This window comes from Miniopterus natalensis, chromosome 7 (assembly GCF_054644295.1).
Source record: "Miniopterus natalensis isolate mMinNat1 chromosome 7, mMinNat1.hap1, whole genome shotgun sequence".
In the NCBI taxonomy this organism is placed as follows: domain Eukaryota; kingdom Metazoa; phylum Chordata; class Mammalia; order Chiroptera; family Miniopteridae; genus Miniopterus; species Miniopterus natalensis.
Window position 1 is genome coordinate 69,659,852 of NC_142087.1, and position 19,284 is coordinate 69,679,135.

Genomic DNA, 19,284 nt, shown 5'->3' on the forward strand with positions numbered 1-19,284 from the left:
TTGCAAGGTAAGGTAAGGAATATAACTCTTGGTGAGTTCTAAGGAGCGGGGAGATGTGATGTCACAGCCATTGAAAAGAAAGATTGCCACAGAGGGGAAACGGACAGGAGGTGGTTAAGAGTGGAGAGAATAGGCCAGAGTTGGGACATGTTGTGGAGGCAGAATTGAAAGCAGGTATGATAAAGGAAGGGTGTCAAAGGTCAGTGGCAGTATTTAAAAAAAAAAAAATTTCTCGAACTGCGATCTCCTAATCACAGGTCGATGCTCACCCGCTGAGCCACGAAAGCCAGGTGGTGGCAGAGTTTTGACTTGAAATATCTGGTAGATATTTTGGCTATTTCCAGGGCTGAGAAAACCTGGGGGAGCAAAAGGTTTAGGGATGAAAATTGAACTTTATCTCTGCAATGGGAAGATGGAAGCACAGTACCCCGGTTCCAGACCTCAAGCGACGTGGGGTAAGGGAGAAGAGATAGCCGTCACTCCAGAGGGCAGAGGGGAAAGAGAAAGAGATGTCTTCATGGAACAACCAGTTTCGGGCTGGGGCATGGAAGAAGAGAGCAGGCTTACAGAGGAGCTGGAGAATGAAGGGAGGTTCTGAGGATGCACGTGAGTTCCATGGAGCACCCTGGCAGGGCTTGGAAGGGTGCCGTGGAAGGGAAATGGGGCCACTTTGGTGCATGTGGTTAGTGGTTTGGGTGACGATGGCTGACTTGTGGGGCTTAGGCTTCTGCCCATGACAGTGGTAAAGTGTTTGTAAAGCCTGAAGAGGTTTGTTTGATAATCTCATAGTGGCAGGTGTCTGGTTTCAGGTAGCTGGGCAGTTCTATCTTGCAGCTTCCAGAGAGCATGGTGGAGCAGGCAGGAGCCAAGTCAAGCAAGAGCCTCCCAGACGCCTTGTTTAGGAGGCGAGGAGCTCTAGGCTCCGAGGGCTGGCCTACCTGGAGCGGGGGCTAGGTGGCACCTCTTCCTAGTGACATGGTGACACATTGAGGCTCTTGTTTACAAAAGCCCCTTCCACGGCAGGCAGCCTCTTCTGCTCACGTGTCAGGTAGCAATGGCATTAAGATTGTGAGGTGCTCTGGCCAGATCTACAATTTGGAAATCACAGGCTGAATGTGAAACATCCCATCTGTAGGCTTCATAACTGAACACTCTCAGTGTCGTTAAATTGCACAAACTAGTTAGAATAGTTTCACGTTGATTCTTATGTTTTATTATGCTTTCTTCTCTGTCGAAACATCATATACGACAAAGATATAAAATGAGAATTGTTTCACATTGAAAATGTAGGTCTAAGCTCCTATGAATGCAGAAACAGGTTTCTTTCTTTTTCTAGGCAAATAAATGGTCTTGTGTCCAGACTTCCAGGTCAGGCTAAGATCCTAGAAACTCAATCATAAATAATTTCTAGGGTCGGAGGGGAAGAAGCAAAAGGAAGAAAAGGGTAAGTGTATGTTTCTTTCTTTTTTATTTCTTTTACTTTTCCAGTTTAGATAGGTTAGGCAGTTTAGAAACTGAGAGGCCAGCCTGGGTAGTCCATACGTCTTAGCATATTCCGGTCCCTGTGCAATGGGGTCCCACCAGGTCCTGGGCCGTGCGGGCGTGGAGAAGCTGGCCTCTCTTCTCCAGCCCAGAACGTAAGTGTGAGAATCAGCACCCCCTTCAGGAGTGAACCTGGAAAGACCTCAATGGGCATTATCTTTCGCAATACCTCCAGCATGAACTTCAACCGCCCAAAGGACATCGGAAAGGCTCAGTGCTTGGGTTCTCATGAATTGCTTCTGGAATTCCGCTCTGGAATCAGTGTATTGAATGGTATAAACCAGAAGCTCTCTTGGGACAAAAGTAGCTTTGTTTGATTTGAAACTTAGAATATTTTGACTAATGCTTTATTTTATAATTTACAAGCAGTAAAATTTATGCAGGACATTTCCATCACTCCCCCTCCCCCCAGTTCTGCCATGCTGCCCCTTGGTATATTTAATCTTTTAAAAGTAAATTCTATTTTTATTTATTCTTAGGCACTTGATCTATATCAATTGGGTGAATCTTAGGAAAAAAGGTTTATATTTTAGGAAGATTAGCAGTCACTCTCTATAATACCAGTATAAGAAATCCTTTTTACTGTGGGCCCTCCATGACTCAAACAGCCCGCAGCTGTTTAACGTGACCACAGATGTTTTCAGCAACCAGAAGGATTCAGATGCCTTTGATGGCGCTCCTGGCTTACGTCCATAGGACCTTCATAAAGTGGTTATTGGTCTCCTAATCATTTCTACTGTTCTTTAAATGTGTCCAAGCAACTCTTAAAACATGGTGTCCAGAATTAGATATAACACCCCAGGTATTGTGCCCCAGGACGACTCTCTTCCTCTTAGAGTCTCTCTAAAACTGCAGTAGCATTTTAATTTTTTTCAGCCATAAATGACCGTTTGCTGATAATGAGTCCCTGGCCAATTAAACAAATTTGAAAAATGTCATACCAGGCTGCTAATTCATGTAGTCCTTACCCTGTACGTGTGGCACTGGGATGTTTGCATCCAATTCCAGACTTTTGTGTTTACCCTTGTTAATGTGTTCAGCGTAAAATTTGGCCAAAGTTCCAGGCTGTTCAGAAGGGTCCAGATGGTCTTTCTGGGACATTACCCGTGTGTCCTCCGGCTCTGCTCTCCTCGTGGAGGCTGGGAGGGAGCCAGCCATTTCTCGCTTGCCACCTCGCAGTCTGCGTCTCTCTTCAGTCCTAGCGCCCCCTTTTGCCCATTTGCCCATTTGCTCGTTGGCTCCCACCTTCCCACCGGGGAGGGAGAGCGCAGCGGGAGTCACCTAAAGAATGCCCTGGGAAAGAGCCCAGTGGGTACTGGTGGGCCTGCAACCCCACTGATGGTTTCCTGTTTGGGGGGCTCTCAGGATGCTAATAACCGGACCTTATCTAAAACAGCAAATTGAGGGGCTAGTAAAAAAAAAGTCTCATCACTGGGACTATCACCTTATTATGATAAATTAAGCAAGTCAGAGAAGGAGCATGGTTTGGTCTAAGGATAAAAGGAATATCTGTCAGCAATATTTTATCAGTAGATAATTCATGAGTTTCATATAAAAGGGGGAGCAATAGATTGGATTAAATTATAAGGATTCTGCATGTCACCCTTACATGTGCATTTTAGTAAGAATGCAGAGAACAATTTTTTCATTTAACGGGAGCTGTTTAGAGGGCATTTAGTAATTTCTGCTACAATTCCTGTTTATTTATTATTTATTTATTATTTAATTTATTATTTATATTGTAGGAACACTTAATGTGAAATCTATCCTCTTGATGAATTTTTAAATCCACAATACAGTCTTGTCAACTATAGGAACAGTGTTGCGCAGCAGATTTCTAGAATTTATTCATCTGAAACGGAAAGTATAGACTCCCGTGCCTTTGTTTTTAACATTTTTAATGAAGTGCGTGGATAGAACCCATTGTCTCATACCAAAAGTTTTATTTATTATAATTTCAGAACCATGCATGTTTATTAAACACCAAAGGTATTTTACTTCCCATGAAATTATTCCAAATATACAAAACCTGAAAATAAGATGAATACTTAATTACCGCTAGCTAGATCTTACAAATAACATTGTTATGTTTGTCTTAGATTTTGGACATACAACATAAAACATTTTACAGGTAGAGCTGAGGCTTTATGTCTCTTCTTTCTGATTGATTTCCGCTCCAGTGTCCCCAGAGGTGACCGCCTAGTTCACCTAAAATAGACTTTTATGTATAGTGTGAATTTAGGAATCTAAATGATCATTTTTTATATGGATAGCTAATTGACCCCAAAGCATTTATTGAATAGTTCTTTCTTTCATACTGATTGGTAGTGATAGCTCCGGTGATACATTGTGTTTCCATATTTATTTTCTAATATGATTGAACTATCTTTTGTCTTTATTGTGTCAAAATCACAATATCTTTCTTAGTCATTAGAATTTGTAGTAATATTTTTTACAGTAAAAACAGCCTCTATTTTTTTCATAAGAATTTTTTGATTTCTTGGTTCTTTGCTCTTCCAAGTGAAATTGAACTTTGGCATGGTAAGTTTCACACAAAGCCTTAATGAAATTTCAAGTTAATCTTATTGAGTTTATAGATAAACTTATTTATTTATTTTAATTTATTTTATTTTTTTCAAAAAAACACACTCATTGTAATATTTTAAAAGACAAACCAAAAAAACCCTGACAGGTAGAGGGAATCCAGACAATCAGAACTGAGGCAGCTGTAAAAAAACAAACAAAAAAATCCCACAGGATATTTTGCATTGATTTTTAGAGGAAGAGAAACATTGATGTGAGAGAGTGAAGCATGGATCAGCTGCCTGATGCAACCGTTCAGTGCACAGGACGACACCCAACCGATGGAGCCACGCCAGCAGGGCAACAATATGACAAGTTGACCTCATCAAGGAAATGACTAAATTTCATGAGTCTTCATGTTTGTAGTAATATATTAATGCACCAAATATCAAAAATATCAAGTGAGTCTTCATGTCTGTAGTAATATATTAATGCACCAAATATCAAAAATATCAAGTGAGTCTTCATGTCTGTAGTAATATATTAATGCACCAAATATCAAAAATATCAAGTATGAATTTTCCCCCTTAGGTTTATAATAAACTATCAAACCTGTTTAATACATTTACTTTTACAACCTTCTGTGTAGCAGCACACGCTATATAAGCACATGTGTGCTAGTATTTTACCATGAGAATCCATTTTCGTCTCAAACTAGTGACTTGCCTTTTTACCCATAGCTTTATTCACTTCATTTCCTTTTAAGACAGTTAAGACCTTTCTAGTGGTAAATTTTAGTCAACATATTACATAAAAAGAATCTTGATTTTTAAAACAAATCTTTTTAGTATTACAGCATGGTGGGTTTAATTGAACATGAAGCACAATAATTACGTTGTACTGTTTAAACTAATTCACTGCTACAGAAAAATTTTTGGTTCTTAAAATACAATCAAGATGAAACTACATAGTCATGAGCAGCAAAACACTAGAGAACAGCAAATGAGTCAGTGAGGACGATGATTTTTCACCAGTGGCCATTCATTATTTCGCTTTTAGGAATCTGGAAGAAATTGTCTTCTTTGAGTTTCAAATGTTCTGGTAAATCTAGTCATCTCTTAGCTTCCTCGATATCACCTTGAATTGCTGAAATAAGTGACTCTAGAGAATCAAAGTTCTTTTCTGGTCTGAGGTAGCCAGCAAGGGCCACATTGAGGATTTCCCCACGAAAGTCCTCCTTGAAGGTCTGCATGATGTGAGTTTCCACCGACTTTTTTGTATTCTTGTAGTGTGGGTTCCATCCTATGCTCACCACCGTCTAATGGACATCTCCACTCCTAACACTGGCCCATCCGTCATAGATGCCGGTGGACACATCAGCTGCAAGATTATCTACCGCTTGTTCAGGAAAGTTAGCTGTGGGGATGCCCAGCTGCTTGGAGCCGCGGCCAGAGGCCCGCACCACTTGGCTGCGGCAGAGGAAGGGCAGGTGCTTCATGGGGCCCAGTCCGCTTGCCACGCAGGCCGCAGGAGCTCGGCCCGCGGGCCGGGCGGGAGGACAGCGGGCCCGGCAGGCTCCGGGGACGCACCGGGGCAAGCTCCCAATGCTGCCGACCCAACGGAAGCTGCCTCTAGATAAATTTAGAGAGAACTGGCATCTTGATTATGGTCAGTATCCCCCACCGTGAACATGGTCTCTACTGGCAGCTTCCCTAATTTTGCCCCTGGTTCTAACTTGCGATGATGAGTTTGCAAACAAGGCCATTTGTCTTTTAGTTATTTCTGTTTTTCTTTCTGAAACGTTTATTGAGTGCCCCCTGCCTGCCAGTCTCATTAGGCACTCTGAAGTCCACTTTATGAATGTTCATGCAGACCTGCCTGGCGATTCCAATTGACCTTGTCTTCACTTTTAATTTACATTTAATTTAAAAAAAAATTTGTTTTCATTGATTTTAGAGAGAAGCAGGGAGAGAGAAACACTGATGAGAATGAAGCACGGATTGGCTGCCTCCCTCATGCCCCCCTTCTGGGGATTGAGCCCGAAACCTGGGCATGTGCCCTGACCAGGAATCAAACTGGAGACCTCTTGGTGCCATGGGATGCCACCCAGCCAACTGAATCACACCAGCCAGGGCTTGTCTTCTCTTTTCAAACAAAACTACATTTTAAACTAAACTGGATATTGACTTAAAATGTAAATAGCCAATACGATCAACCCTCCTCTGTGTATTTGCAATATTAAATGGAGCTGTCGACATAAATCAACCTCTGATTGATGGCTTGTTTCTGAGAAATATTTTGAGCTAAATAGATTTTTTTATGTCACTTACCTCTAGTGTATCTGTTGGAGTAGAAAAGTATGGAAGAACTCAGTCTATACCCCTTAACTCCTTTCCCATTTATTCAGGACTCCACACGGAGTGGAACTCCATTCAGGCATGGCCTGGGGGAGAACCCCCGTGGGCACAACTGATACTGAATGGGCCAAACGAGAACCAGAATTCAGAGGGCTGTGTGGTGATGATGGAGTGGAGGCCAGGTTTGGAAGGGGACTCTCACAGGAAGGGAAGACTAAAGGGACAATGCTACAGGCAGAAACTCGGACACAGCAATCTGAATGGGGGGCCCAAAGCGTGAAGGAAACGTGCCATGAAAAAAGGTACAGCGTTCGGTTTTGTTCCCTGAGATAGCAAAGAGGTTGGAAAGCCAGGACCCACAGGACAATCATTTCCTTTCTTTCTTTTTTTTTTTTTTTTGGAGATTAATGGCAATTCCCCCCCAGGCCCCCCCCCCCCCCCCCCCCCCCGAGAAAGAAGCCAATTCTTCTATTTTGCTTAGAACAATACCTCATCTGGATATTCAATATATGTTGATTTAACCAACTTAGCTTCCCACCCCCACTAAATAACATACAAGTTAAAACTGTCACCTTACTCAGATTTTGCTCCTATTTTCTTGTTCCTGAAAGAACATGGACAACATGGAGATAAAATTGTTCCTGCTTTAAATTACACCTCAACAAAGGCGTCCTATGGCTTTTTAATATTTTGAAAGCACAATCTCGTTCTTCTCACCTTAACGTGTACAAGGCATGTTGATTCTCTGCTGATAACAATAAAACTGATGAAAACCATTTTTCATCCTTAGGAGGGCTAACTTCAGCTCTCATAACAGCTTTTCATCTCTTAACTTAAAAAGTCACAGAATGAGCCCAGCCTGGCATGGCTCAGCGGTTGAGCGTTGACCTGGGATCCAGGTGATCGGGGTTTGATTCCTGGTCATTCCAGATGTGGGCTTGATCAATGGCTCTCTCATCATTGATGTTTCTATCTCTCTCTCTCCCTCTCCTTTCCTCTCTCTGAAATCAATAAAGATATATTTAAAAAAACAAAATGTCACAAAATGATTGGAAGCCCGAAAGTGTCCATTTGAGAGCCTTCTCATGAACAGCAGCACACCCTATAAAGATATTCCTAATCACACTTCATAAATACACTGTATTGTTTTCTACTGCTATGATTTAAAAAGGGAGAGTGGTGTAAAAAACCTTCCCCCCCCCCCCCCCCAGAATGAAGTCACACTTGTACAGGGTTGATATAGCAGGTAGCTATGACACACTTTAGAATGATGAATGTTTTGCATTCAGATATAGAAGATGCACATTTTATAAAAATCTTTTTCTGCCTGGCCGGTGTGGCTCAGCAGTTGAGCATTGACCTAGGATTCAAGAGCTCGCTGTTCGATTCCCTGGTCAGGGCACATGCCCAGGTTGTGGGCTCGGTCCCCAGCAGGGGGCGTGCAGGAGGCAGCTGATCAATGACTCCCTCATCACTGGTGTTTCTCTCTCTCTCTCCCTCTCTCCCTTCCTCTTTCTGAAATACATATTTTAAAAAAGAAAAAACACACAATTATTTTCTGTGTTTCCATTTGGCTTTTGTTCCGATGACTCATTATGGTCTCTGTTCTGGGAAGTCTTAATGAGTTTCTGAGCTAAGAGGAAGCGAAAGCTGCATGCCATCAGGATGCAAACACCGAGATGTACAGCACATGTACTCCTGTAACTGTAAATGCAGCAGCTTTCTTTTTTTTTTTTTACTCTGAAAAGTTATTCTAACCTCCAAAACAGGAAGAATACAATCTTCTGTGCATGTTGACCATTCTTTCTCTTGCCCTTTGTTTTTCTCAATGTCAACTTTTTTTTTGACTCTTGGGTAGTGATTTATTCTGAGGGCTATAACCCTCTACAGTCTTTATGTTGTTCCTCAAATTGTTCCAGATTCGGCCATTGGGAGTGCCTTTTTTTTTTTTTTAAGATTTTTAAATTGATTTTAGAGAGAGAGGAGGGGAGAGGGAGAAAGAACATCAATGTGAGACAAAACTTTGATCTACTTCTTTCTGCACTCCCCCTACTGGGGACTGAGCCTGCAACCTGTGCAGGTGCCCCCACCTGTATTTACTTATGTAGACACGTTTGTGTAATTAAAATTAAGTATGTATGAAAAGTTTAATTTCACAGAAAAGTTTTCTCTATGTATGATTGTACTTTTAAATTTATACTGAATAGGTCTAGTGAATGTGTGCATTCACCAGTGACCTCCAGTAAACAAACGCACGTGGCTGGGGCCTGGTTTAGAGCACCAGGGAACATCATCCTGCAAGAATGAAAACTGCTGCAGAAAGTCACACCATGTGGCAACAGAACTAATTACCACTGGAGATGCGGTGTGATCAAGTGCTAATCATTCTCAGAACAATGTTTACAAGTGGTGACGTTTGGATTTCAATATGTAAACTATAGTTGTAGATATGTAATATCGATTTATGTAGGTGAAATTACTACAGTGTATTTTCCAACATACGGCTTATTCGCTAAGATGTGTTAAAAGTAACAGTGAATTAATAATAACAGCAAAAACCCCTGTTAATTTAATTATAAATAAATTTTGGTTAAAAGCATTTAAAAATTAACAGGGTGTTAATTTTCACATATGACATAGGGACCTGGAATTTTGTCAGTTAAGTCCAAAGTCCGTTAAATCGAGGTCCACAATATCGATGGTTTACTGTAACAGCCATTCTAACGAGTGTAAGATGATATCTCATTGTGGTTTTGATTGACATTTCCCTTACGATTACTGATATTGAGCAACTTTTGATATACCTGTTGGCCATCTGTGTGTCTTCTTTGGAGAAATGTCTATTCATGTCTTTAGCCCATTTTTTATATTTATTTATCTATCTGTCTATTTATTTATTTATTTAAAATTTATCATTATTGTTGAAAGTATTACAGATGTCCCCCTTTCTTTTCTCCATTGATCTCCTCCACCCCACATCTGCCCCCCAGGCCTTCACCACACTATTGTCTGTGTCCATGGGTTATGCATATATGCATAAAAGTTCTTTGATTAATCTCTCCCCACCTACTACCCCACCCTGCCTTCCTACTGAGATTCATCAGTCTGTTCCATGCTTCTGTGTCTCTGGATCTATTTTGTTCCTCAGTCTTTTTTGTTAATTAGATTCCACATATGAGTGAGATCATGTAAAACTGAATCAGGAGGAATCAGAAAACCTGAATAGGCCAATAACAACTGATGAAATCGAAACAGTAATAAAAAAAACTCTCGACAAACAAAAGCCATGGTCTGGATGGCTGCACAGGGGAGTTTTCTAATACTTTTAAGTTGTAGGGTTAGATAGTTTACTAAAAATTTCTCTTGCTTTTTGAGGTAGGCTTGCAGTGCAATGAACTTCCCTCTTAGGACTGCTTTTGCTGTGTCCCATAGACTTTGGGTTGTTGTGTGTTCATTTGTTTCCAGGAAGTTTTTGATATCTTTCTTGATCTTATTGGTAACCCATTCATTGTTTAATAACATGCTATTTAGTCTCCATGTGTTTGAATGTTTTTGAGTGTTTTTACTGTACTTGATTTCTAATTTCATGCCATTGTGATCTGAGATGTTTGATATGGTTTCAATCTTTTTGAACTTGTAGAGACTTGTTCTCTGTCCTAAACATGTGGCCTATGGTTGAGAATGACCCATGTGCACTTGAGAGAAATGTATATTCTGCAGCTTTGGGGTGAAATGTTCTGTAAATATAAATTAAATCTATCTCATCTAGTGTGCCATTTAGTCGCTGTTTCTGTGTTGACTTTTTATCTGGAAGATCTATCCAGTGAAGTCAGTGGGGTGTTAAAGTCCATGATTATGACTGTATTGCTTTGATCTCTCCCTTAAAGTCCTTAAGGTTATTATTAATAGGTCCTTATTTATTACCATTTTAAATCTTTATGCCTATGTTTCTCTATTTCTTCTTCTTATTACAGCAGTCCCTTTAACATTTCCTGCAATGCTGGTTTGGGGGTGATAAACTCCTTTAGCCTTTTTTTTGTCTGGGAAGCTCTTTATTTCACCATCTATTTTGAATGACAGCCTTGACGGAAATACTTCATGCCATTTCCTTCTGGCCTGTAGAGTTTCTGATGAGAAGTCAGCTGACAACTTTATAGGTGCTCCTTTGTAGGTAACACATTGTTTTTCTCTTGCTGCCTTTAAGATTCTCCCTTTGTCTTGAATTTTTGGCATTTTAATTATGATGTGTCTGGGCGTGGGCCTCTTTGGATTCTTCGTGCTTGGGACTTTCTGTGCTTCCTGAACTTGTGTGACTTTTTCCTTCACCAGATTAGGGAAGTTTTCTGCCATTATTTCTTCAAACAGGTTCTCTAACCCTTGCTTATTTTCAACCTCTTCTAGCATTCTTATAATACAATTATTGTTCCACAGCTCCCTTAAATTGTCCTCCTGTTTTTAAATTGTTTTTTCTTTTTGGATCTCTGATTGAGTGATTTTTTCTACCGTCTTCTTATTCACTGATCTGATCCTCAGCTTCCTCTAATCTGCTGTTTATCCTTTCCAATGTATTCTTTATTTCTGCTATGTCATTCTTAATTTCCTTCATAGTTTCCATATCTTTTTTCATGCTGTTGAGCATCCTTACAATCAGTATTCTGAACTCTATATCTGATAAAGTGCTTATCTCTATTTCATTTAGCTCTTTTTCTGGAGGCTTCTCTTGTTCTTTCATTTGGGGCTTGTTTTTTCATCTTCCCATTTTGGCTGCCTGTTTGGGTTTGTTTCTATGTATTAGGTAGATCTGCTAGGACTCTCAGTCTTTTTGGAGGGTCTGTGGTGCAGGCCAATGTCAGACGCAGTTTGTGACTGGCCCTGAGTACCCTGTTTGGAGCTATCAACAACCCTTGGCTTGAGGTCTCCTCTGCTGGGGCAGGGAAAAGTTGGACAGGACCAAGATGCACACCAAAGTCTGCTTTTGCAAGGCTTGGGTCCAGAAGCAGATCAGGCAAAGACTCAAAACACTCTGAGGTCTGCCTCTGCCTCCTGCAGGCTAATTAATCTGATTCTGTTAACAAGCCTCAGGCTGTAGAATCTCTTCTGGGTAGGGCGAGAGGTTTTCCAGCAGGGTGGGGCAATTGCTTTCCCTTCTAGGCAAAAGCAGCAAATTGTCTGCCTGAGAAAGATGTCCTCTGCAGTCTGGAGGAAGGATTCAGCACCGGAATCCAGATGGCTGCCCTCTGAGCTCTGTCTCCAGATCCCATGACTCTGGACTCCTTTCACACAGCCCTAGTCCACTCTGCCCTCCCTCCGTTGGAGCCTATGGTGAGTGGCTGCACACAAAACTGTGCATTGGCCCTTTCAGAGGGTGCCTGTGTTTCCATTTGTCTCTCCCTGGCAGACAGAAACCTAGCTGCTTTTCACAGCCAGATGTTATATGGGCACCTGTCTCAGTTCTAGTGCTCTGGGCTGGGAAGCCCAGCCTGGGGTTTAGGCCCCAGAGTCCTCAGTGGGAAGCCCCCACAGTTGAAATCTCCCTCCGGGCCTTCAGCTGCTGCCTGTGGGAGCCCAGCCAGCCCTCTGGCACCTCTGCACTTCCTACCAGTCTATAGGTGGTCTCTACTTTTCCTCCTTGGTTATGAGGGTGTTTTCCAGCTCGTCTTCAGTTGATTATGCAGGATGGTTTTTCTATGTTTTAGTTGTAATTCCAGTTTGGTCCCGGGAGAGTGTCAGTGTAGCTTCCATTCAGTCCGCTGCCATCTTTCATCTCCCTAGCCTATTTTAAAAATTGGGTTATTAGTCTTCTTTGTTATTGAATTGCAAGAGTTTCTTAAATACTCTGAAAATTAACCCTTTTCCAATATATGGTTTGCAAATATTTTCTCCTATCCTGTAGGTTGCCTTTTCACTCTGTTTTATTTTATTATAACTACAGGTGAATAATCTATTGAATATCCCCAGGGAAGACAAGGGATCTCATTCAAGCGAATGCATCTCACTAAGACTTTGCCTTGAATGGAACCTGCTTGCTCAGTCAGACAGTCTTCATCTTCTCCTGACCTGGAATCAAACTTTACAAAGTCCAACATATTCAAGTACTGAAATGATATTTATAATTAAAGAGAATACATCTACAGCAAGACGCCTACTTGTATCAATGTCAATGTAAAGTTATAAGAATGAAGATGTGATCATTTTAGAACAATCTTATTAGCTAAGGTCATGGTGGCTTAGGTGCGTGAGAATCATTCCACACATAGCACGGCTCAGGGCGGTTGGACTGTTACAGTGGATTTGTCATTTCAGACTTATTCTCCTACGACAGGGTGGTCCAGGAGACATAGTTTTCACCAACACTGAGAGAAGCTCATTTGTGAGAAGAACCCTGGCATCCGTGATGAGCTCTGTGATTGCTTTTCTCTGTAGGCAAGACCCCTCGGCGGGAGCTATGGCCACTGAGTGGGGCGACCTAGATGAAATGGGAGTAATTGGATCCAAGGTGGCAGGGGCTCATTCCAGCATTGAAAAGAGGAGACATCCTTAAAGGTCCACCTCCATTAGAAGGACAGAATGAAATGTTACAAACAACATTAAGCGAGTAAATTCAACTAGTTAGAAGAAATGAACATGCTTCTTAAGGGATAAAAAACACAAAGCACAAGCAAGAAGAACTGAATAATCTCGAGCCTTATATCTATGAAGAGAAATTGATTTTGCAGTTGAAAAGCTTCCTGCAAAGAAAGCTGCTTCACTGGTAGATGAATTCTATTAAAAATTTCCAGACTCCCCTGCCCTGCAGAATTCCCCACCAAGCTGGCATCACCTACGAGAGCACTTACATGCAGGGTTTGGAAGGGAGAGGCGAAGCTGTAGCAAATTGCTTTCATGCTTAGAAAGTGGGAAGAGGGCACCAGGGGCCATTCTGTACAGGCATGGTCTTGCTCCTTTGCTGGCTCACCTGGTTGGTGGGCAGGAGCCAGGCCCACAACTCCTCCAGCCCCTGTGCCAGGGCTGAACATTTAGCTTTGGGACAAGGGTGCCAGCTTCACCTATGGGCCACTCTCTTCATTCAAGTTGAGGGCAGTGAGAGGTGGGGTCCGGCTTGTCATTTATGTTCCATCTCATCCCAGCAGGTTCCAGTTTTTCCTTGCTCTTTCCCACCCACACCCATCTGAACTTCGCAAGTGCCAGCCCAACTCACTCGGGCCCAGCACAAGGAACAAAAGCCTCACATAGACTGTTCAGCCAGCTCCCACAATCCCATTTGATCAAATTGTGTCAGTAAATCCCATACTATATACATCCCTCCTACTGGTTCTGTTTCTCTGGTTGAACCTTGCTGACATACCAGGTGTTGTAGTGTGTTAGCTTTCAGCCATTTGTAAGGACTCCCCTAGAAAAGAACATTGTGTTTTCTATCAAATATCAGTTGAAATTTTAAAATATTGCTCAGGTCTGCAAATTAATGCATAGAACAATTTCTGGTCCTCATATAAAGGCCAATAAAAAGGCCTCTGGATTGGTCTTTCACCTGTTCCTTCATTGTCCTCTTTCTGTTTTCCTAAGTCCCCCCCCTGGCCCCCCCTTTTTTGCCCAGGTCTATAATTAATTAATTAATTAAAATATTCATTGAGTGATTACTGTATGAGAACCATGCATATCAGGTGCCACTGTATCAGGCATTGTGCTGGCAACTGTGTACAGAGTGGGGAACAGAATAGAGATAGTTTAATGTCAGTTTTCATGGGAACAGGTGTGAAACAAACAAACAGGGATATATGATTGCAGTTCCATAGGATCCATGGAGGAAAAGATACCTACAAGCATACCTAAGGCATGTCCTTGGCCCTCAGTATACAGTGTGTGGGAAAGGAGCATTCATAAGAATGGCTACCAAGAAAGCCACTAGCACATCACATTCTCAGTGCCCAGCCTCCCACAAGGTGGCCATCTCCATAGCTCAGCCAAAGCTCTGAGCCTCATGCTCCCCGCACAGTTGATCCTGGGAACTTCTAGTCCAGTGAAATAGGCATCATGTATTTATTTTTTGTTTGATAATTCGAAGAATGCTTTGAAAGTTTTTTCCTGTTACCACCAGGTGGTAAATCTGTTATAGTCAATTTTCCATAATGGTAATTCATAGGAGATCTTGGATTTATGTTATGCTAGATAACCAGCATTAATTACAAAGAGTGGGGGAAACAGTCTAATTTTGCCTGGCCAGAGGACTTTTGGTCACCAGCACCAGATCCATGACAGTCCATAATTCCAGCCTCCTTGTGGTAAGTGACTTTAAGAGATTGATTTTCAATCCTGATGCCATTTATTTTCCCATCTTGCTCAAGTCTTTTAAGTTTCTGTACTTGTTTTATAAATATGTAGATTAACATATTTTCTTTAAAAAGATTTGGCCATTCAAAAAGAACAAAGCACCACTCTCGACACAGTAATCATTTTTTACATTTACAAATTACTTTCCAGTCATTTTTACCTAAGCACATATTTCTTATGTAAATTAAACAATAATTTACACACTACGTAGCTGAAGAAACATGTAGGGACAAGTTATGGCTGCTTTCCAGTAGATGGCGCCAGACACCGGCCTACCGGCCAGCTCCTTTTTACAGGTGTTTATTTTGTAAAAAAGTTGAGTGGATTTCATAAGTGCGGTAACATCTTACTCATTTCTTTGAGGAATAACAAACTAGTTTAATTTGTGTATTTTTGTTCAACTTTCCTGTATTCCAAAGCTTTATATTTTAAAATTGCACATTCTGAAAAATGTGATGTATTACTGAGGGCCTTTTTTAAGGTTCTTGATTATGCTTGTGGAATCTCTGTAAATAAAAGTACTCTTAAAGGTACTTATTTATGTGTTAAAGGAAAACATACATAGAGTTTGAAGTTACTTTTTGAAGCATTATGGTAAAAAAATATTGCCTGTGATCCGTGTTGATGCTGCTGATTTTATTAGCTTTAAAAAATTTTTTCATCATTTAATAGATTTCCCATGAACTCTGACTTGGGGGTCATTGTGCGATACTGTACGTGTCTTATGCAGATGGCATAACAACACAGTCACTTCTTTCATAGGTGATAGTTTCTTTTTGTAGCAACAGCTCAGAATGTGGAGCCTCTAAGTAAAGCCAGGCTTTGGCAATTGAATGGAACCAATCTAGGAGCTACTTCAAGTTAACATTTTAGCATCTCATTGTGGGTAACGTTTTTCAGTATTTTTTACATAATGAACAGTGTTTGGGTTATGTGTGAATATCTTTGGAAAGTGATATTCTGAGCATCTTTAAAAATGTGTGACTTTATGTGGGAGCATGATTCTTAGCTATACACACCAAGGGTATATTTATATTTAAGGGAACATTAAAATAACCAAAATAATAAATTATTTTGCTTTTCTACGTGGCCATTTGACGGATACTTGATTCTTTTACATCTGTTAGGATATTGGCTTTACAAGTAGCTGTTCTTTATTTATTTTAGATAAGTACCTGTGCTATTGCGCTGTTCCTTTAGTCCAAACGATAGAGCCAGGTGAGCCATCACCAGGGCATTTATAGTAAGTTGTTTGTTTCTTAGGACATATTCTCATTTACATCATATGGAAATTTACTTTGGTATATAATTGAATTTTCCAGCTTATTTCATAGCCAAAAACATTAACATTTTTATATCACTTAGGTAAAAATGTGTCAATAGAAGAACTAGGCTAAAAGGAAATTGTCATAAGCAATGAGACAAAGAAACATTCAAGAGGAAAGGACACGTGACACTTGGAGAGCAAGTTTAGGAAGTTAGGAAATGACTTGTCACCAGTCTGCTCTTTGGGATAATGCCCCATCTGCTTCTATTAGCTAGGCCCATAGACAGTAATTTTCATACAAACGTGGTTTCCTGTAGGGGCTCAAAGGAGGCACAGGCACACAGATTGGCATTAGAATATATTTGTACCACTTGCTCTGTTTCTCAATGGGGTAGCTCTTGACATTTTGGAAATGTTTCTTCCTTTGGAGAAACTATCACATGCATTGTAAAATATTTATCACCACAAGCCTCTGTTTGTTAAATGCCTATAGTGCCCATATGTTATTTTGACAAACAAAAATGTATCCTCACATTTCAGATGCCACCTGGGAAAATGGCCATGTGTTTGATTGCGACATAACACCAAACACAGTCCCCTGCACAGGGATGGTATTTGGTTAAATAACTCAGATTCAGTGGTATCCTGGTAAGCTAGCTCTCAAAAAAAAAAAAAAAAAAAAAAAAAAAAGCCCTGATTCATAGCTTATGCCAACTTCTGTGCTGTAAATATTTCAGACAGCAATTTCATGTTATTCATGTTTTAGCCACTGGCTTGAAAAATTTCTAAAAGTTTAACAGTTGGCTTTTGAGAGGTGATGGGTGGAGCTGCAGTGCATCTCTATGCACATAGAGGAAGAGAGTTGGAAGGAACTAGATCACCTAGTACCCTTGTCTGACTAAAGAAACAACACTGCAGAAGGTTTACAATCAAATGTATATATTTTGCCGTGCCCAGCCAGTCTTCCACTCAACAATGCCCCTATTGATTTCCCAGGGAGCCCAAGAGTTTAAGGCTTTGCCACTAACTGATGGTGAGTGCTGGAAGTGACTCAGGTCACAGATTTGTTTACAAATTCGTTCCAGGCACTTTGCCTTCAAGTTAGTGAAGGTACATATAATAAGTGCATGCTATTTAGTGTTAACACAGACGCTTACCTTTGTCTGATGCTTCCCATGACACTAAGATGTAGAGCAGAGAAGAAATATCCTATTGGGAGGGCCTGCTCTCCAGCATCCCTGGTCTGCACGGTGAGCCCCAGCCTCCAGCTAGAAAGGGGAGGAGAAGCTCCTCTTTGCACTCCCCTGAGATGCCAGAGCATCTTCCTTTGGCAAGAGAGAGGCAGCCCTTCATCTACAGGGTCTGAAAGGTTGCAGCAGTGAGTTGGTCTCCTACATGAAGCTCCCCTAAGAAGAGGAAGTTTTCTGTTTTTATGAGATGAACTGGTCGCTGCTGTGATTGTCGGTGTCAACTGGATGCGCCCACCTGTTTCACCTTCCCAACCCTCCCCACCTCTCACACCCATGAAGCTCACACTGTCACGGTCACATAGAAAATGACCAGCTTCAGACCTGGGGTCATACACTGGTGTAGACAGGAGCCTAGACACTATCTATAGGAACCTTCTTCATTCCTGGGCAGCCTCTCAGAGCTGGGACCAGCACTCGGACCTCCTGGTGTTAGCACGATGAAGGTCATGCTAGGAGGCAGCCGGTAGACCGCAGAGCCAGGACTCAGACCGAGGTTGGTTTACTCAGTTATACTACATGACTCTTTTTTGGAGAAAGGAGGTAGCTCCTGCCAGCTTGCTTTATCTTTTAGGTACTTCTGAGCATCCTGAGAACACATGCAAGGCTCGAAGTGGCCACGAGGTGGAACACTTAACCTAATGTGAATGTCTTCCCAAACCCTGCATGGACACAAAATTGAGGTTCAAGTGAAAGGACTGCTAACGTTTCTAGAACAGTTATTTCTCGTGTATTATAAGGCCAAAGATAACATTTAGATTATCTACTTAATATATTCTGAACCTTCAAATCTCATCTAAGCCAACTCCTGTTCAGAAAGGAAAGGCAGAAGTGGAGAATTACTATCTCAAGTGTTAAAATTTTTTGTATTTTTTAAGCCAGTAATTCTACTTTTAAAGCTCTATTTTATAGGTTACGCCTGAAGCATGGATAAAGAATATAGAAGAAAACTTTATTTCATCTCTTTAAATGAAGATATAAGTTACACTAAATGTTTAAAAATTGCCCGTTTGCCCTGCTGGGTGTGGTTCAGCTGTTGAGCATCCACCTAGGATCCAGGAGATAGCAGTTCGATTCCTGGTCAGGGCTCATGCCCGGGTTGCAGGTTCGATCCCCAGTCAGGGGGTGTGCAGAAGGCAGCCGATCAGTGACTCTCTCATCATTGATGCTTCAACTCTCTCCCTTTCCTTTCCTCTCTCTGAAATCAATAAAGATATATTTTTTAAAAATTGCCTGTTTACATTTCACTATATTATTGGCTGAATTTGTGGTGAAATTTTGAGGGACGTAACCTTGTAGATTAAATTCTTTTGGTTTTCTTCTCACTTTTAGTGGCAGTAATACATGTCCATTGAGGAAAATTACAATAAAGTCATAAAAGCAGAAAGATGTGCCAATGCGCGTTGACAAAGCGCCCTCCCAGGGTGGCTAGGTACTGTGCAGAGGCCACGGAACATTTGCCAACGAGTGAGTCAGTTGAGGTCAGGATAGCTCCTGGCTGGGGTTGCAGTGAGCTTCCTATGGATTGCATTTATGCTATTTCAGTGAAAATGAGCACAGTATTTCTTCTAATACCTATCCTCCTATAAACAGTTTCCACGAAAACATTGTGATATAAATAGGCCTCCCCATAAAGCATATAAATAGCTCATAAATGAGGAAATGAATATTTTGTATCTCAGAGATTTTTGTATACAATAATTTGGGATAAAGCTAAGTTAAAGTGGATGGTGTGGGAACTAGTGGCACTTTGCCTTAACCCCGCATTTCCAAGAACTGCTACCCAGCTGTGGAACGACTCTTAAAACATCTGAGGACACGTATCATTTCCTATACTGTGAGAATGAAACGTGACTCAAGTGACAATCAGGGAAGCCCAGAGTGTCATTGCTGGCTCCTGGCAGGAGGGGGGACATGCTTTCCGGTACCAGATGGAAGCACAGGAAACAGGAGGAGCAGCAAGGACACGGAAACCTGGAACCATCAGAGATGTTGGCAGGGGTTCCAGGGAGAGAAGGGA

General features: G+C 41.3%; 1 pseudogene; it reads right to left on the reverse strand.

Moving 5' to 3' along the window:
* Window positions 1–5,092: 5,092 nt before the first annotated feature.
* LOC107545426 (riboflavin kinase pseudogene) lies at window positions 5,093–5,563 on the reverse strand (annotated as a pseudogene).
* Between the last annotated feature and the right edge of the window lie 13,721 nt (window positions 5,564–19,284).